At 40.4% G+C, this 25,089-nt stretch overlaps 1 pseudogene; it reads left to right on the plus strand.

The window, feature by feature from the left end:
* Nucleotides 1-322: 322 nt before the first annotated feature.
* LOC118586770 overlaps nt 323-25,089 on the plus strand; it is a 69,890-nt pseudogene continuing 45,123 nt past the window's right edge.

Here is a 25,089-nt window from a genome sequence, read left to right on the forward strand (position 1 = left end):
TGTCAGGTACAGCACTAGTGGCTGTCTGTGAAGATGGAGGGGGATTATGCTTCGGATTCCTCTGAAATATTGGCCAAAGGCTTCAAAGGATCCGCAGCGGGAGGCGAGGGTGGGGGAGCATCTCCCCAGCTCGCACCCACCCCTTCCCACTTTGCGTCTACCAAATGACAGGCTGGTGCTCGCTCTGGGTGATTTTGGCCTTGGCCTCAGCCAAGCAGCTGATGCAGAGGAGGGCCCGGTTTACAAGACTGACAGAACTCTGCATGCTAGAGAAAGAAGAAGGAAAAGAAAAAAAAAATATTTTTTTCCAAGCTGTCCTTGGGAAAATTTTCTTGTTCTCTCTCGATTTATTTATTTTTAATTTTTTTAACCGACTGTTTTCCAAATTTGATCAGCCCCAGCCCCTCCCAACACTCCCACCCTACTGCCTCTCCCCCCCCCCCCCACGCCCGGCCAAAGCATAAACCACAGAGTTACGGTCTTCTCTCGATTTTGGAGTATCGCTTCCTGCCCCCGCCTTCCCTCCCCGCCCCATTCTCTGTGCTATTGAACACCTCGCCTAGCCTAGCGCACTGCGAGCTCACATTCTCCCCCCGGCTCTGGATGGCGCTCCTGGAAGCTCTGTAGCCGGGCTCCACTTCAAATGGGTGAGTTCAAAAACCTTTCTAACCTCCGAATCCTGCTTCTCCCAAACCCCATCTCTTAGGATTGTTGCATGTGGCACGCTTGCCCTGGGGGGAAGGCAGAGGGTTATTTTCTTCTCCTTAGTCTATTCGTGCTAGTTACAAATGAAAGCTTTGAAGAGCTATTTAATCCTGATTGCAGATCACTTTTTTTTGTTTGTTTGTTTTTTGTTTTTTGTTTTTTAATTAACCAAATAGAAATGGTCATTTCTGAGTCTATTCCTATTTTCCCATTTGGTAAATTATTTTGCCCAAAGCTTAAAAGTTTTCTTTGAGATAGCTGCCATTTGCATGTTCAGGCATATATATATATATATTGCGTATGCAGGGTTGTACAGAGTCAGCAATGGATCTAAATTTTGTGAAGGGAAGAGGCTTAGAAAGCCAGGATGTCGCCACACTGGACCACCTGTTTGCTGCATTTTAGTCCCGAGTCTGCAACTGAAATTGCCTGTCATTCTCGTTTTGCTTTGTTTTGTCTCAAGAAAGAAAAAAAAAATACTGGGTTGCGCTCCCCTCAGTCCCTGAGACCCTAACTTGTGATGTTTACCGTTTAAATCCACGGGTTAGGCTCTTGGGAGCTGCGAGTCGTGCCTTTGCGTCGCTGAAGGAACTTTGTGTCTTTTAAGAAAAAGAAAAAAGAAAAGAAAAGAAAGTTTGTCAGAAGTGATGAGAGTATACCTCTGAGGCTTCCATTGTTAGATGGGATCAGGTGACCAGAGTGTGGCAGCTCCTGGCTTCTGTTGAAGTAGACTGTTAGCATCCTGTGTTGGCTGTTATGGACGCCTGTGTATATGGCTGACACCGAGGCTAGTGGAAACTCATCGGCGGGGTCTATTCCTTGAGAGCAACACGCAGTACTACCAGAGCGTAACACCAACAGCTCAGTACCTGGTGGTTGACCTCAGAACATCTCAGCTGAAGTCCCAGCATGCCCCATGCCTCCAACTTGTAAACTCAACAGTTAATCTGAAAATTGTGCTCAATTAAAATGGGCATGAGAATATATTATATCTTCATTGTCCACACATGTGTTGTATATGGCTAGACAGTGGTTTCACTGACATAGGTATTCTGGAACCACTGGTTTGGAATAAATGAATAGGTTAAATATTCAACTCTTGTATTCAATACAAAGGAAAAGAAATGAAGAGACTGGGAAAGATTAAAATATGTGTTACTTTGCAAGATTTCTTAAAAACAAAATGGAAGGAAGAATACTTCCTCCTTGCTTTGGTACCTCTTTAAAAATGTTATGCTTGGTGAATTTAAAGGTGATACGAATAGATTTTCTAAATATCACGGGATGAAAGAAATAATTGGGTGCATTTGATACTGTGTTCTTTGGGGGAAATCAATGCCTATGACTCTTCTTTAGAAGCTGGGAAGATTTTTTTTATCAGGATTTTAATTCAATTCAATAAAGCTATTGGTAGTACCAAACCACATTTAAAAAGGATCATCTCTTGAGGTAATTGTTAGCATTTTCTGGTTTGTAGTTTTCTGGGATTATAACTTTTCGTGGCAGGGTAATTTCAGTGATTGAGGTCTGCCTCACAGTAGGGAAGAAGGATGCAGCTCACCTTCCCTTTGTTGCAGAAAATTCAGGCGCACAGTTTCCTTTAAATAGTTTTACTCTTCTCAGCCCAACCTTTCTCTCCATTTTTGGAAAATGTGTAAATCAACCCAGACTCCAAATGCTTTCATCTTTGAAAGATTTTGTAATGGTTGTAACCTCAATGTACACAGAGAGAGGAAGGTGAAGGAAGTAGCTCTTGTCCCATTTTTAAATGCTTACCTCAATTTTACTCATTCACCCCAAATTACAGTCAAGAAAGCATTTTGCATCAGAATGCTGAATTGAGAAGTGTGCAACAATTGTGCTACGTCTTTTGTTGAAGCCTCTTGTACGGCTGTAATTTAACTATTACTTGGCAGCCTTTGGTAGAATGTGCTTCAAAGCTTACAGTTATTTAAGAGATTTTTCCATTAGTTTATATAAAATGATTAATGATTCCCCATCCCGTTTCAACTAATGTGCATGCATAGCTATGTGGAAATTATGGTGGTGTATCAGTTTACCTTATGGGTAATATATTATCACATTATACATTTGAAAGATTGGCAAACATTTGGTGCTTTTTGAAGGCAAAATATGTATGCAGCTGACGTGACAGAAATGTGTGCATGGATCAATAAAGATATGATAGATGTGATTTCTCTGTGATATCAAGTGATAGAGAGACATAATTCAATACAAACGTTTCAGTTTGTACTAGCAGGCACTCCTGCTTTTCCCATGTTTTCAAGTGGATTGCTCCTGTTCTCAGGCTGCTACTGTAATTCTGGTTGCTCAGGCATTCAGCAGTGCGTGCGACACAGAGATTTTTATATTTCAGCAGGCAACTGCTGCAGTGCAAAGGCAGGTTTCTCAACACCCCCTCTTCCTCATGGAGCCCATCAGTGAAGTTCAGCGAAATGAATAACATAATTGGTGGTTGGTTCAATCACTACCAGTCTAGACTAGCCCAGACGCATCAATTAGAGGGGACTGTCTTTTACAGGGAGAGTGTAGCCGAAACAAGCAGACTATTATTGATACTGATCTTTAAAAGCGCAAATCCAGCCTGGCAGATAAAAAAATAAAATAAAAAAATAAAAAGGTGGTGAGCTGCAGTGGGGGTGCACTGGGGGAAGGAAAGAGACCTAGGGAACTGGAGCTGGGGTGCAGAAGGACAGGAAGCTGAAGAGAAAGGGGGGATAATGAGTGGAATGCAGTCCTGTACCTCCTTGGAGCACAGTTACAATTCAGTTCAATGCAGTGGCTCACCGTATTTTTAACTAGCACACACACACACACACACACACACACACACACACACACCTTCACTAACATGACCACCTCCTTAAAAAAAAAAAAAGTCGTCTTTTTTGCCAGTTTCAAACCAACGCAGTTGAAATCTAATAGCTTTAAGAAGCTGCACTGATAACAAGAAGAACCAGCTGAAACCCCTTTTGCAATATTTACCCAAAAGAAAAATATGTTGAATGCTTAATTTTCAAATCTCTATTCTTTTTGTTTTGTTTTGTTTTAAGGAAGCAAACTAGAGAAGAGTACTCATTTTTAAAATCTGGTACTGGAACCAATTTTATGGGCAAAACACCTTTATACAAAAAAGTTTACAGTTTTCCATTGAATACAGTAAAGTAAAAAGAATGTAACAAAAGGCTTTGGTGATTTGGCAGTGTTTTCTTTTCTTTTTTCCCTTCTCTTCTCTTCTTTTCTGAGGGAGAAAAACAGATGATTTAGAAAGTGTTAGGAACATATCAAGCCCCAGGGAAAGAAAACGTTTGATTGGTATTAATTAAAACACTGCTAATATATTCTAATAAAATCAGATTTAACATTCTAAACTAATCCGCCTAGCATGTCAAAGGCAAAGAAAAGTATTATCTTTCTTATTTGCATCTAGACAACTCGAATGCATTTGCTCATTCGGCAGAATTAATTTCTTCCACCAGTCTATTAAATCTCCTTACAGATTTGGTCAAACTTATTCTTTCAGACTAGAAGGGAGTCGGGTTGGGAAACCATGGAAGGTATTTGGGAGACCAGTGACTGTATTTAGGGCCGGGTTTCTGGCTGCCTGTAGTCTTTTCTCTTCATTCGCTGTAATGGGGTGTGGAGAACAGCAGCGATTGCACAGAGATAAATGGCTCAGGGTTTTTTTGTTTTTGTTTTTGTTTTTGTTTTTTCCCTTTCTTGCCTTCTACCTGCTGACTATTGAAAAATTTCAGTTGCCAAATTATACTAATGGCATTTATTCTGTGCGGTCAGCCTGCTCATCAGCATCTAATTTTTGTTTTCTAATTTCAGAATCCGTGTTATCGCAGATTCCTAATGGAAAATAAATAAATAAATAAATAAATAAATAAATAAATACATAAATAAATATCCTTATAACCAGAAACCCATCATCTTTTCTCAGCTTTTTTTTTTTTTTTAAACTTCAATCCTAAGGGCAAGTGAAAGGAATGTAAAATTTTATTCACCAAGAGCTGAGTTCTTTGTTCTATTTTTAAGTCAAATATTTCTCTGGAAGAATTCCATATTTTTCTGGAGCATGGCGTTTTATCTCTTTATTGCTAAGCTCACCCAACTGATAATATTGTCCTCAGCTGGTATTATAGCCCAAATGTTTCGCCTGTCACCAGTCTCCCGAAACTATGATAGCCCATGCAAATATGAGGCTAACACAAAAAGATGAATGGGCCGGAAATGCTGAAGACCATATGGGTGTGTTTCCACAAGGAGGGAGTCCGCAGGCTGTGGAGAGGTGGAGTGACTACAGTCTGCACCAGGGAGGTGGCTGCAGACTTCTTCCTCCATTGCCTTTTCAAGTCTCCAAGGTAAAAGAGCAATCGCAGTTTGGTTTCACTTGTATTGTTCTATAATCCAGGCAATAAATGCTAATTAGTAATGCTCAAGGATCCGACCATTCAGAGTAATTATCATAATTTACTTCTTCCTCGTTAAAGACATTCCTTGCTGATTTAAAAAAAAAAAAAAAAGTCATCCCTTCCCCTTGGCATTGCAGTGAGGATTCACTAGAGAGATGTTCAAGGTACACTCAGAGCCTCGAGGCTGCATTTGAAGTCACCGGCATGTGCTGTGCCTTATTCAGAATGGAACTGCAGCTTGATTTCTACGATGAAATTCATATAAATGCATCAGATTCTACACATGCACAGGAATGTATGATTTTATTTTACAAACCCCAAGGCTCCTCCTTCAGGTTCCACCCCTTTTTCTAAAACCACTTATGAGCTGAACAAAGGAAAGTACTAACTATAGAGGCATCATTAAATGTGAACAGTCACTGCACTGTAAAGTGTGTGCTATGACAACATATTTCACTGCACAAAAGTGCAGATAATTAAATAATTCAACAGCAACCCCGACTAATTAGCAGAAAGATCTTTAAAGAGGAATAAAAAAAATGGATCCAATCACCTTGAAGAATATGCTTCATTCTCCCAGAGATCTCAAATATATTTTAGTTCTTTGGAGATTGATTCATGTAGGGCATGAGGACAAAGCCAGTTGTTCAAAGCAGAGCTTGGATCTTCTTTAGACACACAAACTGGCTGTCTGTCTTCGATGAGCTTAATTTAGTGTAAGACTTCCCATTTGCAGTCAAAGGTATACATGCCACTCAGACACACAGGTCTCTTTTATCTATAGATCTATGACAGCCAACCCTTAGCTTTTCAGTTGGCTTCCTCAATGTGTGTAGGTAGCCTCTCCCACATTTTCTAATGATGCATGTTGAAGTTCCTTATTGTTTGAAGAAAGTATCATGTTCACAGTACAGATAGAATAAGTAACTATATTCAGTGTTGTCCAGGGTTATACCCTTCCCCATTTCCTTTGTCAAGGTGTTATTCTTAGTGTTCATTGTTCATTGGTCCTTTAAGCAGGAGCTCCAGATTTAACTTGAGGACTATAAGCACATTAGAAGAATAATTCCCCTTGGATACTGTACAGAAGGAGCCACCTGCAAAATGTTGATGCTGTTATTGAAGTCTCAAGTGGAATCAGCTTTCAAAAAATTAGATATTAGATACATCCGATATAATTTGCAATCTGTAATTATACTAATGTGCATGGAGCTGCACGTTGCTTTACATGTAGCCTACTTGAGGTTGTCGCCCACCCCCACCCTTGGGCATGTCTCATCACTTGCAATTGCTCCTGAGTAGAATGCTTTTAAGCCAGCTTATTTTTTTTAATTCCTTGTTAATTAATATAAGAATAAAAGGACTTTGCAGCCAGTGTGCTTGTGTGAGAATGAAATCGAAAAACCTAAATGTTGAAAGCTAATGATCCCTCGAAGGGTTGTCACTGAAGACACTTGCATTCTTTGCAAAGCATTTGCAATTCTTTGTGGGTTTGTTCTTTATTCTGACTTCGGATGACTGGGAACCATGGAGGACACCAGGGTAGTAAATATTACTCATAAGGAATACATTTCATTGTTGGAATTAGAGAAACGACATTAGGCAGAGATAATAGTTTTTAACTTAATCAAAATAATCAAACCATTAACAGTAATAAACAATTCCTTTTCTGTTTTCCCCCTCCATTTTGCATGTCACGTGATGAGTAACTGGAACGCTTGTGTACTAACTTCAGTTCCCTTTTGGGGCCTCAACGTGATTCCTGAGATCTACTGATGGCTCCCCTGGGGAGCCTTCTCCAGCAAGCTGCCCCGTGAAGATCTACCTACTAAGGAAAAAACAAACAAACAAACAAACAAACAAACAAAAAATACAGTTAGAAGCACAGTGAGTTGGCTGGTCAGTCTGGCACTTGGCTGTATGCAGTAGGTGATGAGATTGTCAAGACAAACTTGGAGAATTATTACTGAGCAAGGCAATGTAAGGGTCTCACTTTTTTTTCTTCTGCATTCTAATTACAAAAAGGATCCCAAGGGACTCTTATGTTGACTAGAAGACCCCACTCCACTACTCGATGCAATTTGGTAGGTATAGAACCAAAAAAACAAAGCTGATCTGCAAAATCTTTAACTCATGACAAACATGTGAAATCTTTCCATTCTCCTACTGTCTGCTGTATATTCATTCCTCAATTTTTTAAAATAGTATTTATAGTATATAAAAGCCATTTTTGCATGGGTTGGGTCTGTGTAACTCCAAAGCAATGTGTAGCTTGTTTTTTATCTTCTCACATATTCTTGGACTTTCCATTATTCACTATCTATATGAATCATAAAAGTACTATGTACAGTGTCCTTTTGTAATACAATATCATGCTAATTTATTCACAAATAAATATTGCATGTCTGCCAAAAGCTTAGCACCCCATCTTCAATATCATTGTTTATAAAATACATTGCCCATTCACAATATTTAAAAGTAAGTCATTCTACCAGTTAGATCTCGCCTCTGGAGAACCAGCATCCTCAGTGTACTCTTATTTAGTGCAGTAATGTTTCCTGGTACATTCCATTCAGTGTGCCTAGCTCATTGATGCAATTTCATTGTGTGAGTATAATGGAGAAGCTGATGTCAAAGGTTTTAGTTAAATTAAAACCACCTGCAAAGTATATCTCATTCACAACAGCTCCTGCAGAGTTAGAGAGTAACATTAATACCTCTCTTCTCAAATATCCTTATCTGTGAAGTGAGTGGGTCAGACCAGGAAGGTTCTCACTTTTTACAGCTCTCAGAATTGTTGAAGCTATTTTACAATGTGGGGCCAATAGGAACAAGGCCAGAACCCATGAACCTAGAGTCTGTTGGTATCAGTTGACCTTCAATGTTACATCTGATTCCACCTCCTGGGTTTAGTATTTACTAATCTGTTTTACCCTGTTGAGAAAGCACAAAAGATTGGAGTTCATTTTCAGGAAGGGATGGTGACTGAAAAAGCACCAGCCTAGGGGCAAAAATCAAAGAAAAAGGAAATCAAAATAAGGTTATCTAGTGGGAGAAGTGAATTCTTCATCCCAGTTGTAAACCCACATTCCTCGACATTGACTTGGAAGATTCCCAGACATACACCTGCCTTCCTGTTTTAGGCCACACCCTGTCCCCCAGCCCTCTGCTTGCCTGTCATCCCTTGGAGTGTAGTTCATTTTCTCCATTGGATCAATGCCTTTCAGTTTTGTGTTTCTTGTTCCTCTTGGTTCATTGGGATTGTGGTAATGCTCCTTTCAGGAGCCTACAATAGTTGCTCGACCACAACACACTTCCTAAATGAAACACTGACATGTTCAAAGCCACCTGGAAAGGGCCCCACCTCATTTTTCTCAAACCATCCAGCTTGTAGAAGCCCTTCTTGAAGCAGACTTGACTCCCCAGTCTTGACACCTTTGCATCTGACTAATTTCCTTCCTGTGTGCCCCAGTGTTCCGGTAACCCTCACCTTCCTTTATTACTTTCCCCTTCCTTTCCTTTCTCCCATTTTCTCTCCTCTTCCCCCACTTCCCCTCCCTCCTTCCGTCCATGCACTGCTCTTTCTTCTTTCTTTCTCTTTCCTTTTCTTTCCCTTTCTCTTCCTTACTACTCCTGCTCTCTCTCCTTCCCTTTCTCCGTCTCTTCTTCTTCAAGTACCATGTACCACGTTCTATGTGAGGTACTAGAAAGACCAAAATAATTTCAAGGGGTAAGCAATTAGCACCCAGTAATCCCAGTGCTTTCCTCCCGCATGCTGAGCAGTTAGGCACTGACAACCGCCTTAGTTCATCTTCTTGCCCAGGACTTATTTGAATGTGCCCTGGACCCTGCAGTCTTTTGATCTCTGCCTGTATGTCCTGTTTCAGTGAGGGTAGACCTGAAGCACTCCTTTCAGTAGGGCCTCTTGCCCACACTGGGACAAGAGCACTGCTTGACTGATCCTTGAGCAAGGGGAACAATGAAAGAAAGCCACTTTTTGTTGTCCAAGTGATGTAGCATTTCTGCTGTAGTTAGAAATAGCATTGTCTCTAAGGTGTCACAAATTCATTTCCTTTAAACAGTCAATGTGATAACTGTCTTTGACGTGTTCTATTATCTTTTAGTTGTGACGATGTTGCTTTCAGCTGGTCCTATAGCCCCCTTTCTCAGGAATGTCTCCCCAGGGAAAGGACAAAGACGGCAGAGACTGCTAGACTGCTGGACGCTCATGCCAACTGTGAAGTTGAAACAAAGCAACTGACCACCTGAAGAGACCCCTCCTGCACAGCAGCCACCCACATGGTGCAGTTGCAGCCAATAGTAATCTTTGCAAGAAACAGAAAAACCCAGACCATTTACGAGTCCAAAGCTTTCCCTTCCTTGTGTGTATTCGTCTGTCGGTGTTCAGATTCACATGCCATGTGTTTTTGATCCTAGTATAGACATGTTTGTTAGTGCAATCGTGTAAAGGCAACTTTTCCCAAGTGTGTTAATGTATGAAAAGACTGAATTTTCTGGGGAGACAGATTTTTATCAACATACGGTATTTGTTCCTGAGAGAGATCTAGAAAATGAAAAACAATGTCATCACAGGTGACCCACAGAGACCTCATGCCATCACGCAGAAACACCACATCATGCCCCCAGACTCTGAGTGGCAAGCTTGGCTCCAAGGGTGGAAATCAGACCAGACAAGGGTACATAAGCTACCACAAATGTAGTGATAAACTGAGCCAATAGACAAGAACAGAAACAAAACCAGACAATGTGCTAAGAAGAGGCCAAATTCATTTGCCTAAGAGAGAATGTTGCCCTAAAGAGAAAATAGGAAATGAACCTTAAAAGACGTTAAGTACATAAATGGGAAGGGAGGAGAAAATAGAGTCCTGCAGGTGGACATAATAGTATGTAAGGGCATGGCAGAGGAAATCCATGTGGCCAGTTCTGGAGACTGCAAATCCTTCTGTCAACTTGACTCCACTCAAAACTCAGCATCCCTCTCTGTGTGTCTTGTAAAGATGGTGCACACATGTATTTTCCCTCTCCCACCCCAGAAGTCACCTAAACCAAACAAGAACTAAAGAGCCAGTTCCCTGACACTAGAAGGGTGAAGGCGATCGGTGGCACCTGTATAGAACTCAGGAGTCTTCTGTTTGTAATTGCTAGTTACCAAGTTTATTCCATATAGGAAATGCTTTGCATAATGAATCTCATGAGAGCTCTGAAAATTAAACATTGTTCCCACTTCCCAAGTGATGATACTGATTTTGATGAGCTTAAGTGACTGGCCCAGGTGCTTTGTGTGGCTCTGAACATTCAAGGTTGTGGTCACAAAGCTCAAGGGCTGGAGCCTGAAGTCAGACTTTGTGATCAATACCCACACTGATGTCACTTTCCCCAAAGCCCTTACTGACTGTCTATGGAAACAAATAGCCCTTCTGCTTACTTATGGCCTCAATGCTCTTTTGTATATGAATTACACCAGAATGATAAAATGTATTTTCACGACAGAAAATTGAGAATTTAGTGGAGGAGAGCCTGTCAGCAGTTTAGACATTTCCTTTTGATTTTGGTCAGACATTGTGAAACTTTTGACTTAGTTCTGAAAAAAAAAAAAAAAAAAAAACCTAGAAGTTTTAAGAGCAGTGGCCTTAAGTTCCCTGTCGCAATATCTTTTTGACAGAAAACATAGATCCACAGTCTGTAAGCAGAGTAACTTAGAAAAGTAAAAACCAACCAACCCAAACAAACAAATAAAACAAAACAAACCACATATTTGGAAGTGTCCCAGCAAGGAACAGATACAAGGCCCTCAGTTATGTTTTCATTGGCTTTTGAACTACTCCCTCCTGCCCTAAAGAAACATGAACTTCTATTTGATTAAAGAAGGTATTCTGTCTATATGATCAAGGAATCCTCATAGACTGGATCTAGTAGATCTCTCCAGTTCCTTCCCTCTTTAGCACCTCCTGTCATTGTGAAATACAGCTATGAACTAGTGTATTTGGGTCAAGAAGTTGTTAATGATCTGTCCCCAAAGAATACAGAATAGCGACAGTTGTGTGTATACTATACCTTTAATAACATTCCCAATCATGAAGTCACTGTTCAACTGTACAGATCCAATCTCCCATTGTACATCTTCTCAACCCACTTGACCAATGGTCAACTTTTGCAAATGTTGTGAATGCTTATCCATGATTATTTCAGTAACACTGCAATATTAACAATGACCACTAAGTCCTTTTGTGTTGTAATCCTCGTTTATGCATGTAACTAATTCAAGAATCCTTTGGCCATAAAAAGCTAGAACTAAAAATCCCATTCTTGCTTCCAGCCACTCAGCATTTGATTGACATTTATCAGTGATTAATACAGTGGACATCTAGATACCAGAGATGTTCAAATTGTGTTTTTTTTTTTTTTGTTTTTTTGTTTTTTTTTTGTCTGAAAGGAGATGGTTAAGCTGGCTCTGCTAAGGGACAGATGTCTTACTTTTTGAGATACTTGGCTATTTGACTGATGTGACTTTGTACTTAGCTGTTTGACATTGTCATAAGCAGCTCCCGTCGTGGCTCTGGCTGTCTTGTTTTTTCACAGTACTTGTTGCCTCTGTCTTACACTGTTCTCACTGACTTCATAAGTAAACAGATTCGTTGTTGCTGAGTAGCCCAAGCACAAAGTGTGACTTTGTTGACATTCTATGAGTCCTTGACTCCCAATAAAAGAAATGTTGCATTAACTTGGACTTGTGTTGGTTTATTGGAAAAGACAGCTCTCATAGCTTGCTTTCACTTGTGTAGGTATAAATTGAAACTTGTTTGTGATCCATAAGGACCAAATATCTAATGGGATAAAAAAAATTGTTAAGTTAGAGACACTTTCTAATGATCCCATATCACCTTTAAATGCTGTGGTCATCTACCCAAGTCAGAAATCTGGGTTCAGTCTCTCCTCTCCACAGGCCATGGGTGGGAGTTCAGTGTCCCCTTTGGCCTTCCCCCTTTTCTTCTATTCAGATAAGTGTGCTTCTTCCCATTTCCTGTGCTAATGGAGTAAGAAAATGTTATCTTTTCCTATCTGGAGTACTGCCTCCTCCTACCAGGATTTCCCTACAGAATGTCAAGTGGAATCCAGAGAATTCTCTAAATCATGAACATGATTCTCCAGGAATTAAAACTCTTTATCATTACCATTGCCCTTGAGATATCATGGCACCAAGTGAACTTGATGTTCTAGCTTCTTCCTCCAGCCGAACTCTCAGGAATCATCAAGTCCTCATCTACCTTTCCTCTCATGCCATCATCTCTGTCTTCTCTCACTCCCTCATCTCCTCACTTTTTCCACACCTGTAGCCTTTTGTCTATATCTCTCCACCATCCCTTCCACGTTCTATCATCTGTCCTTCTTATCCCAGTAGCCATCTCCTCTCAGAAGTCAGCATCCCAATGATATGCTGGCTTCCCCACCAAGGTGCTGTACTCTGAATTATCCCATGATTTAAAAAATAACAAATACAGGACTATATGACTATATACAAAGGACATTAACTCATTATATGTAAAGATACCCAGGGCACTAGCATGAAAGTATGGTTGAGAAAGTCTGCAACAGCCATGCACAATGTAATGTTAGTCCTCCCAGAATATCTGCTGAATGAACGGCTCATCTGGATCCTTAGCAAAAGGTAATCTGACTTCTTTTTACCTGAGCTGTGGTGCTATGTAGGAGATATGTCTTTGGCTTTGTAAGGACTCCTTGTCTTGGGGGTATACAGTCATAGCTGGATTCCCTTTCATTCATTCATCCCAAGGATAGCTGAATGGCATTACCCAATAGGATGACCAATGGCTTTTTTTTTTTTTAATGTATCCACAAGCAAACAAAAGAAGGAAATTGAGCTCTTTCTTAGTGAGGTCAAAATGAGAATGTCTCAAGTAGACAATAGATTTGATCAGTCCTATTTTAGTGAAGGGCTAGCTAGAGTTTATTACAATAGTAATTATTTATTGGGAACATGCTTATTGTATGTATGGCACATACTGGCCAGGCACTTATTGGATCTTAGGGATGCAGCAGGAAATAGGACAAATGCGGCCCTTACATCTATAGTGAATAATATGAATGTAATTATTTTAGTTATTTAGCAGCAGCCAATATATTAGTTCTCATACTTAGCTGCCCTTGGTAACTGCTTAGGGTGTTTAAATACTGATACCCAGGTCTCTTCTAAAAATATTCTGAGAACTGAGATTCTTATTCCTCGGAGCCCTTATAGAGCTTTGACTAGGCGAATAAAGCTGAAAAGTTTTGACCTATGGGAATATCGTATTAAAATGAGCTCTGACATCAGGCCTGGGGTGCTGATGTGGGAGAACTGCAAGGGCAAGCACTACCTGGAGTACAGTGACTTCAGGCTCAACTTAGAAAACAGGATGAGACCTTCTTCTCTGAAGAAAACCATGGAAGCTTAGGGATGAGGGAAGCCCAGGGGTAAAGCACTTGCCTGGTAGGTGCTAGGACCTAGCTTCAATCTTCTAGACAATGAGTAAAGAAAAAAATCATATTAAGAAAACTGGGAATTTGGTATTGGCAGTTGACATCAGGTTAGAGCCAAAAGGAGAAAAATTAAAATCATCTGCTTAACATATCTTCATTTCATTTTTTTTCATTCGTCGAATTTCCTCAGAAGACAAATCAGTACTTCGTCATTGAAATGCCAAGATCAGCAAGATAATGACTCAGATATGAGCCAAACTTAGTTTCTAATTTTATCAAATACTCTTTTTGCTATAGTAAACTTTCCCAGGAAATAAAATCATCTTCAAACCATGAAAGAACCAGTATCCACTGTGATCATAATTTTAAAAAGCCAATCATCAAGTATGATCACTGTAAATTCTCTTTGTTAAAACAAAACCCACACATGTACACATGCATAAAACACACACACAGACACACACACACACACACAGACACACACACACACACACACACACACACAAGAGGAAGAGGGGGATCGGGTTCCCAGGGGTTCTAAGGACATTCTTACAAAGATCAACGTGCCTATGTCTAACTCCGCTCTTAACTAGGAAGGACATGTGCTTGGAATAGCAGAAATGACAATGGGAAGAGAGAATTGAAAGAGTGTGATTTGCTATTGCAGATTTGGTTCCCAGCTACCTCATTTCATGATATTCCATTCAATTTAACATTTCACAGAACAGGTGAAGTCTGTCGGTCTGTCCCCAAGAGAGAAGTTGGCATTAAACAAATAACTATTTTACAAATAGCTTCTGTGACCTGCCTACCATGCCCAACTTTCAGATTCTTCTTCTTCTTCTTCTTCTTTTTTTTTTTTTTTGGTTTTTAGTTTTACGAGACAAGGTTTCCCTGTGTAGCTTTGCACCTTTCCTGGAACTCACTTGGTAGACCAGGCTGGCCTCCAACTCACAGAGATCCACCTGCCTCTGCCTCCCGAGTGCTGGGATTAAAGGCGTGCGCCACCACCGCCCGGCAAGATTCTTCTTATAGATGAAGAAAATCTTGGAGACCTGTCCTCTAGTCTCCATTTTCACAGCATGTAAGACCACAAAGGGAAAAATGTGCCTTTCCATTGGTTAACCCATTGGTTCTCAACCTTCCTAATGCTCCAACCCTCTAATACAGTTCCTCATGTTGTGGTGACCCCAACTATAACATTATTTTCATTTCTATTTCATAACTGTAATTTTGTTACTGTTATGAATCATAATGTAAATATCTATATTTTCCGATGGTCTCAGGCAACTCTAATTAAAGAGGTTCCTATGGCCCCTAAGGGGTTGTGACCCACATGTTGAGAACCACTGTTCTAAAGCCGTCAAAAATCCACATCGGCGTCCACACACTTCCTTCTTCGATGCACATTTTGGTGATTGAACATTTACAGAGTTGGGAAACTCGCATTTCTGTTCCAAATCCCTCACGCTGTTGTCTAATCCCATTTTCTCTTGTTCCCCATAGAGAGAAAGAACAGCTGGCTCCCATTCTTTCTAAATTCAATCTCTTCATAAAGACACCTACCTCTCTGCCCTCTCTTTCCTGGAATGAATAATAATTTCCCATTAGGAAATCATCTCTTGGATTGTGTATGCTCACCACCATGTCTCGTATATGCATGCTCATGGCATAATGCTCTTATTTCTAACAAGCCAAGGCCCAGCACAAAAACAAGTACATGAATCATTATTTTCATGAATGAAGTTACAGGTCCAATAATAGACACTGAATAAATAGTTGAGAACAATTGTCTTCTAATAGTCACAGGCCAAAATTTGCCATATTTTCTTGTACAAAGTATTGACAAGCTGCTGCTTTGGGAGAGGCAAATTAAAAATTAAATGATTTGGTTTCAATTTCCTTAAAGAGAGTCCCCCACCCCCACCCCATGCCCTACAGTGGAATATCCCATTTGGCATTCCATAGCAGGAGCCACCATTGCTTGGACAAAAATAGATACAGTATAGAGAATTCAGTCAATGGAGTAATCCAATTGTCTGAACATTCTTCTCTGCTTTGTCATTTACATTTAAATAAATCCCAGAATACATCTAGCTACCCTGAGTTGCACAGGTGGTGGCTAACCACGTGTAGTTTACCATATGCAGCTAGGGAATCCAAACATGCAACTCCTATAAAACATCAACATTGGCTTTGCATTTATACTTCCAGGTCCTTCCATGTTACAGAGAAGCACTCCCAAATTAAAAATTAATATTTTTCAATATATTTTCTGTCATCCACAAGCATCTCATTAGAATATTCAGATTTTTGTAAGTAAAGGGGAGATGGTGGGTGTGCCATTACGCGATCTTAGAATCCCAGCGCTTATGAACTCAAAGGACGATTCAACAGATGCAAGAAAGAAAGAAAAGAAAGAAGAAAGCAAGAAAGGAGGAAAGAAAAGAAGAAAGAGAGAAAGGAAAAAAACACACATACTTATTTTTCTGCCAGTTTCCTTTCTGTTCACCAAGGAAGCTCATATAACCACATTTTAAAGCCATCTTATCTTCCACACTGCCAAAATGCCAGGCATCTCAGCCTTAACAGATGTGTATATGTGTGTGCATGTGTTTGCATGTGTGTGTGTAATTATTTTTATTAATCTATATGCATAACTTAGTTCATGCATATATTGGCCACCAGCTGCTTCAATGCTTTGAGACATTTGTTTTCCTGGTTTAACAGAGCCCGGTGAATTTTTACGATGCAGCAGAGCTAGTCATGGGGTGAGCCTCAGCATGTTGAAGATTTTCAAGTGGCATATCTGTACTTAAAGAGGAGGGGTATCTAAAGAAAGAACTCTAGAATAATCTCTAATATATATACTAGTAATATATAATATATACAATATAATATACTAATAATATATTATCATATGTTAATCACACATATTATGCATATTATATATTTATATATTATATAATATATTGTATAACATATTATCATATATTATATATAACTATATATTACTATCTATTAGAGTTACACATATATAATATATGATATACTGGTAATATATATATATATATATATATATATATATATATACTAGCAATATACATTATATATGATGGTTATATATGTTATATGCATACTAGTATATATATATATATATATCACATCTCGGGCATGAGATTTAAGCCCAATTTTGAGTATATGCTTTGCCCTTAATCAGCTATGTTGTTTAATCTTGCCCACCAGAGAACTCTCACTATAGGCTTTTCCTCTCAACTTTCTGATTATTGGTTGGAGTAATAATTGCCAGAAGACCAGTGTTATTTCCAACATCAGTGAATCTGCTCAGTTTTGAACTTGAAATAAATTCAAGCATTAAAAGGACCCTTGAAAGAGTCCATTTTCTTACTGGTGCTTGGATTGGTTAAAATGCTTCCCATGGGGATTGTGAACAGTTCACTACTGCTACATGAACTCAGACACTGTGTTGGGGGGGGGGGGGATGGATACCATAGTGTACGAGCACCATAAAGAAGAAAACAAAAGGCCAGTGACACTATGATACATAGACAAGCTCATGAGTATTGCTTGGATCCTGCAGATGCTCTTCCTCTTACCAGAGTGTGGTTAACTATTGGGAAAGAAAGCATGGCCTAGCCAACAACAGGATAACCACAGAATCATGTAGACTTTGAGAGCAGGATCCTCTTTGGCTTCTTGAAGGGTCATCAGTACATGAACTCAAAAAACAAAAAAACAAAACAAAACAAAAAAACCTACCTGTGTTTATGGGACAGTGGCTTATAAGTGTAGATGATACTTAACAAACTTGAATAAATGGACTATCTTACCCCTCACTGAGGAGAATTTTGAGTCATATGCTAGACCATGAAGGTGAAAAGATATGTGTTGAAAACGTCGTCTTTCTTCATCAGTGAAAGGCCCAGGTTCCAGATCCAATTCTATTACTGTGGTTTGAGTACAGCTTGTTTGCCCCAGGGCGCATATGTTCTCAAAGGTGACGTGGTGGGAGGTGGTTTGGAACTTTTAAGATTTGTGGGCCTATTTGAATATCCTTAAGCTATTTGGGGGCGTGCCCTTAGAAGCAAGAAGGTATTTCTTGTGGAAGCCCAATTAGTTCTCAAAAGATTCTAACAAAAGCCCAAGCCTGAGCCTGCCTAATCTATCCCATTCCAGGTATTCACCTCTTCCTGCTGCGCATACTTCTGCCAGAAAATGATGTAGCCAAGAGAAGGTCCCCTTAAGAGCCTACAGTGTGCAGTTGGAAGAAACCTTTAGCCTCCAAAGCTGTGAGGCAAATAAACCACTTTTCTTCCTAAAGTTAACATACCTGAAATGTTGTGCTGTTATAATTTCTGAAAACAGACCAACCCATCTATCTGTAACTAATCTTTTTTTCAAAGCATTCTGGACTTGACTTTTGCATACAATGAGAAGCACAGTAGTTGATGTATTTATTTTGCAAAGGTTTTAGAAGTAAGTAGAGCTGCATTTTTTAGAAGACCCTTAGAATACACACAGCCCTGGCTTTTAGATACCCAGTTAATAGCTGCAGGCCCTACAGAAGGGGACATAATGTGCAGAACGGACTGCAGATGTTTTGGTCAAGTTTTCTTTTTAATTCCAGGTTCACAGACATTCAGGGGTGAGGACACTACCTACACTCACTTTCCTGATCAGAAAGTCCAGCTCAGATTACTTAAATACATGTTCTCTGGATTAAACTACAGAGGCCTCCTCCATATACCATCAGGACACACAGTTTCTCATCTCTCTGTTCATCAATCCTTCAGACAGCTAAAGGGAAAAAGGATGTCTCTGGCAATGTCTTCCCTTCATCAGGCTACTGAGTACTAAAGCAAACTCCTTCATCATCCCTGAGGGCTTCACACCTGTGTGTCTACCTGCCCCTGAAATGTGCTTCTCTGAATTGAAGGTAGTTTTGTAGAGATGTGTTCACAAATAGAGAGAGGGAGAATAATGGCAGCAGAGTCTTATGTTTCTATGAACAAAGTTTAACATTCATCTTCCTAGAAAGCACTTAGCACCATCAACCCGTTTAGCCTTACTACATAAGTCTGTTTTGTATTTTACATATGGCCCTGACAAATATCCATTTCTTCATCCTTAGATTCAGGCCAGTCTTTTTAAAAAATAATTTCTTTTACTTTATTGTGTGTATGCAATGTGTTTGGATGTGTGAGGGTACCTGTGCACAGTCTGTGTGGGAATCTTGGGTATCATTTCTCACAGATCATCATCTTTTCTTCTTTCTTAGATATGGTCTCTCACTGGTCTGGAGCTTGCCAACTAGGCTAGACTGGCTGACCAGAAAGCTCTGGGGATTCACCTTCCTCCACCTCCCCACAGCTGGTATTGGAAACATTCATCACCATGCCTGACTTTTAAGCTGTATGCTATGCAGAATAAACTTGTGTCTTCTTTTTTCCCAAAAAATTATTATATTTAGATATGTTAAATATTTCTCTAAGTTTTCTAATTTACCACATTCACTCAAATCTACCCCCAAAGAAGCAAAAATATTAAGTGACTGGTGGAAGTTAAATTTTCAGATATTACTCTGCCACAAAACTGTATCAGAATAGCTCATGTCAGTATTGTGTGTGTGTGTGTGTGTGTGTGTGTGTGTGTGTGTGTGTGTGTACACGTGCACGCGGACATGTGCAATTACATATGCATCCTTCAAATAGTTAAAGGAAAAAATGATGTTCCTTGCACTGTGTTCCCTTTGGCAGGCTAGGAATCAGACATCTAGATTACTGACAGTGACGAGGGGAAGTTGGTTAGATCAGCACTTTGCTTCAGAACCAAAAATTCCATCTTTGAGGAATGGTGATGGACACTACATGAGCTGATGTTTTTAGTAACTGTGCCTGCCTCTTTCTTCTTCTCTTTCAGGTTGATAAATAGCCCTTTTGTGAAAGAAGAGTTTTAGGGCAGCTGGCACTGGGATTCTTGTGCTCTCAAAAGTAAATATGACTTTGGAGCACATCTTTCTGGCTTCTCTTTGAGTAATGATTCTCCATGTAGGAAGAGGGACCATTGGAAGGTGACTGTGTCCTGGTACTGCCCCAAGTTCTTTAGTTACAAAGTGCCTAAAGGAACTCACCAGAAGGCATTGCAACTCACTTCAGATTCTCTACATAATTTGAACCCCATGAAAAAGCTGTTACAGTCTGGGCCCAAAGTTTTTGCAAGGCTCCGGGGGGGTCTGTCTATGTCATCAGGTGGCAGTGGTGTCTAGAAGCCCATTTCTATGTGTTCTCTTGATCTCCCTGGCTTGAGATTTGGCAACTTTCTTCTCCTATTCCATTCGCTAGTGATCTTTCTCTTTTTCTCCCTCCTTCCCTCTCTCCTCCCTCCCTCCTTCCCTCCATTCTTCCCTCTGTCCCTCACTCTCCCTTTTCTCCTTCCCTCTCCCATTTCCCTTGTTTCCTGTCTTTCTCCCTTCCTTATTTTCTCTTTCTTTAAAAAAGATTTATTTATTTATTATATGTATATGTGAATGCCTGCATATATGTGTGCACCGCGTGCATGTCTGGTGCCCACAGAAGCCGGAAGAAGGCATTGGGTCCCCTGGAGCTGTAGTTACTGATGAGATCTCAAGAACTGCACATCAGTACACAGAAAGGCTACAACTGTTTGAGTGTGGTGTCTGTGTGGCTTCTTTCTCACTCTACCACTGCTCCCTTGAGTGGTTCACCTTCGCACCGTGCATACATGTCATATCAAGGTACAAGCATGTAAGAAGTATCATCTGACTGACTCTATCTGTACTTTATTTGAGAGGAAAACAAGAAAAGAGAGAAAAGGAGGGGAGGGAAAGGAGGGAGGGAGAAAAGAGAAGGAAAAGGGAGGCTTCCTGGGATGAACCCTAAGCTGTCTTTTCGTCTGAATCTCTTTTGCTCCTGGTACCTAAGAGCCGGAAGTGCAAGCACTGTCAGACCTAGGGGGTCGTCTTTTCCCTTCCAAAGGTCAGTACGCTCGTTCACTGTCTCACTACCACTGCTTTCCTCACAACTGCCCCTGGGATCAGGAAGTGAACCTGAAGGGCAGCTAGACACTGACTGCCTGGCCCCACCTGGACCTTTTCACTCAGTACACGTGGGAGCGAGACCAGGGCTGGCATCTCACAGGTTGCCAAGCGGCGGCTGCAGATCCTGGCAGGACATGCTGGGAACTGCTGCTCCAGTTCAAAGCCATCAATTCATCCTCTCTGGACTTCTCTTCAGTAGGATACAGGCTAAAGGCTGTTTCTCTAATCTTCTTCAATGACACAGATTTCGAGGACACTTTCGTTTGTTTGTTTCTGGGGTTTTGAGAGAGGTTGGATTCAACTCACTGCAATTCTCAATCCTGCCTCAACCTCTCCCACACTGGGGTCACACCTATATGTATCTGGATTCCTAGAGCCAAATCTGTGGCTAATTCTAAGACACACACACATACACACACACACACACACACACACACACACACACGTATTCTCTATGATTGCCTCCTAAAGGTCAGGGTGACCTATTGCCTTGTGTGCATAACACCTGTGAGACACTATCTCATCCTGGTAAAGGGGTGCTTGAGAAGGAACAGGCGACATGAAGATGTGTGAGACTACGTTAGGATTCTGCTGTTTGGACTCCTGGCTCAAGACTCAAGCTGAGATCTCAGAGAATTTGTTTTTAATTCTTTTTGGAATACTAAGTCAAGTGCAGGTCACAGAACTAAGATGAAGTTTCTTGATCTTTTAACACAGCCCCCTCCCTGCAAAAGGAAGGAAGGAAGGAAGGAAGGAAAGGAGGAAGGAAGGAAGGAAGGAAAGAAGGAAGGAAGGAAGGAAGGAAGGAAGGAAGGAAGAGAAAAACAAATCTGAGAGCTAGCTAGGGAGATATCTCAGTGAATAAAATCCTTGCTGAGCAGGCCAAGCCTGAGGGCTAGCATTCAGATTACCAGTGCAGCATATAAGCTGGGCAGCCCACCTGAACTCCACCACTTTTTACAGGCAGAGACTGGGGCTCCATAGGGCAGGGAGTTCAGCATGATGAGCAGAAACAGCTAGATCTGGGTTCAGGGAGAGAACCTGCCTCATGAAATAAAGTGAAGAGTGATCAAAGAAGACATCCAATGTCAACTTCTAGCCTCACATAGAGGAGCATAGACAGGCATGTGCACCTGTATACAGGTGTGCCGGGTCACATACAGATGCAAGTGCTCACTAAACACATGCCCACCATGTGCACACACACACACAACTGGTTTTCGTTTTTGTTTTTGTTTTTATTTTTATTTTGTTCTTGGAGACAGGGTTTCTCCATGTAGATTTGGTGCCTGTCCTGGATCTTGCTCTGTAGACCAGGCTGGCCTTGAACTCACAGAGATCCATAAGGCTCTGCCTCCCAAGTGCTGGGATTAAAAGTGAGTGCCACCACTGCCTGGCCACAAAACAGTTTTAAAGTCATAGAGTTGCTTAATTTTTAATTCAGCTTGCTATTGGTTGTGTGCATAAAACTAAGACGAATTTAGAATTCTGCTGAAACAAGACTAAAGCTGTAAAAGCTTTCCTTTGGTTTCTACCATATATTTGCAAAGAATTATTTTAATTAGGGCCCTGCCATTAGATTTTAGTTTACTAAACGTAAAAATCAGGGTACAATTTGTCCTCAGATTTTACCTTCTTTAGTAAAACAATTCCTACTTTATCTACAGTTGATAATGATTTTTTACAAAGTTACTATGCATAATGATGATTTGGAATTGGTGGAGCAGGAATTGAGATTTTAATGCACATTTCCAAAAACGAAAACCAGAATTCAAGGGAAAGAAATTTCTCATCATACAAATTTTACTATTTATATACTCTCAATGTGTTGTACCCTTTTGTCCCCACAGTCCTCTCCTTGCTTTGTCACATCCCATCTTGTCATGCCATCATGACAAAGCAAAGCAATAGTCTAACAGCTAATGAAATTGCAAAGCTGAATTGGATAACTTTTTTATGAGTCCTATTGTTTGGCCCCTAACTACTGCTGTAAAAGTCAAGGGTCTAAGTATTTGACTAACACACAAAGTATTTGAAGGAGTATCATTAACAATATAAATAGCAAAAGCTGGGCAGTGGTGGCACATGCCTTTAATCCCAGCACTCGGGAGGCAGAGCCAGGTGGATCTCTGTGAGTTCGAGGCCAGCATGGTCTTCAGAGTGAGATCCAGGACAGGCTCCAAAACTACACAGAGAAAACCTGTCTAGAAGGCTCCCCCCTGTCCCCCCCAAATAGCACCAATGATCTGAATGTTTTTCATCCAAATTAGTCTAACCTAATCAATTCACACCATTGTAATACAACGCACAGAATTATATATGTCTGCTTTGTAAATAGTTATTTACCTGCTTGCCCAAAGCAATAGAACAGTTTATGCTAAACTAACAGTTTAAAAAAAATTATAGAGCTAACTGGCACTATAATATTTCAATCGTTTGTTATGTACTTTGTATTTAACTCATTCAAAAAACATTGAGGACTTACTATATTCTGTAATTATGAATAATACATAACCTAGCTCCCAAAGTGCTCACCCAGTGAGGGGAGGCAGGCATGTAAAGTCATGCAGGTCCCAAGGAACATTCAGTGCCAGGACAATTAGTAGTATAGGTTTCCGATTGAGGGAAAAGAGAAGTGATACCTAGAGAATGGTATAAGAAGGATTTGAGAGAGTGTACTGAAGGATGGCTGCCCAGTGCTTTCTCCAGTAAGTGAACATAATGAAGGTGGTGAGCCAACATAGATGGTGAATTTTGTATTGCAAAGTCAAATGGCTCTGGGATGCTCTACGAGACTGAGTTACCTTTGACTCCATTCCATCTGTTCTTGTACATAATTATGTCAAGTGCATTAAAACACATTTGCAAAAGAGTCACTGGGTGGAGAAAACATGCACAGTCTTTGAGCTGTCTTCCTATTCCCAGTAAAATGTATTCACTTCAGTAGAATGTTCATTTCTTGATATAGCAGGATGCTTTGCTGTTAAATCCTCTCACTGAAGAGAAATGCAATGGGAGCCTATGCATGGGACCCCCATTTCTTTTAAACAATGGCATTTCTCAGAAGCTCCTGGTTAGTATCACATTATATAATAAGGACAGACAAGTGTCTGTGCAGTAGAAATGAATTGACTTATAAAGGGATCCAACTTGACCTCAGGAATACCAAGGTCATATCAGTCAATTGTAAAGTCCTATAATGACAGTAAAAGGTGAAGATTTTCTGTCTTTCAAAAAAGACACACACTTTCATGCTAGTTGTGTGATTCATACCTGTAATCTTAGCTTTTGTGAGGTTGAGGAAGGAGGAATGCTATGAATTTAAGGCCAGCTTAAGCAACATAGAGAAATCTGGTCTCAAGAAAACAAAACAAAACAAACTCACCCAATTATAAATGAAGAAAAGGTATACCACCAACCCAACATATTGAGTTAATTTTGAGATACCTCTCCCAAGGTGGATCACAGAAGCCTTCTGCAGGCCTTTGGGGAAGAGAGCCTGTTTTCATTAACTTCTCTTTTGCTGTGATAAAACACAGTGACCAAGAACATTCAGAGAAGAGTTTATTTAGGCATATGGTTCCAGAGGAATGAGAGTCCATCCCAGGAATGGAGAATCCTGACAGCAGGAGCTAAAAGGTCATTTTACCATAAACAAGAAGCAGAAAGCAATCTGGAAGTGGAGCAAGGCCTTAAACCCTCATGCCCACCCCTAATGATGGACCTCCTTCAGCAAAGCCTAATGTACGTAAACTGAAAAAAAAACTCTGGGTTTGGTGCCCCGGGTTTTGGCACCAAATGTAAGTAAACAAATTGCTTTCCAAGCAATGCCACCAATTGGAGGCCAAATGTTCAAGTGCCTGAGCCTGTTGGAAACATTCCCCATTTAAAACACCACAGAGTATGTAGCTCACAATTTGTTAAGTGTGTCCCCTGAACTCCAGAGGTCAGAGGATAGTCCCCATTGATCCAATGCCATGCAACATTTAAAAGTAGATTTTGAAAGTGTAAAAGTCATATGAAAGCAAGTCATTGTAGTTGGTCACCTGTATTTTTTGTATAAGAGCTGGTCTCCATTTTCAGCCCTCCCAGAATACTTTGCAGTGGTGATGGGCTTCTTGTTCACTGAGCAAGCAAGTCCTCATGTCAGCTGAATGTTTATTGCTGTTGTTTATAAAGTTACGCCATAAAGAACTTTCAAAGTTTTGTCAGCTTCTGAATCCTAGCATATATGTGTGTTTTGTGTGTATCTATGTGTGAAGAGAATGTGTGTGAGAGCAATAAAAGGAGGGAGGACACACACACACACACACACACACACACACACACACACACAGAGAGAGAGAGAGAGAGAGAGAGACAGAGACA

This window comes from Onychomys torridus, chromosome 7, assembly GCF_903995425.1.
Source record: "Onychomys torridus chromosome 7, mOncTor1.1, whole genome shotgun sequence".
In the NCBI taxonomy this organism is placed as follows: Eukaryota; Metazoa; Chordata; class Mammalia; order Rodentia; family Cricetidae; genus Onychomys; species Onychomys torridus.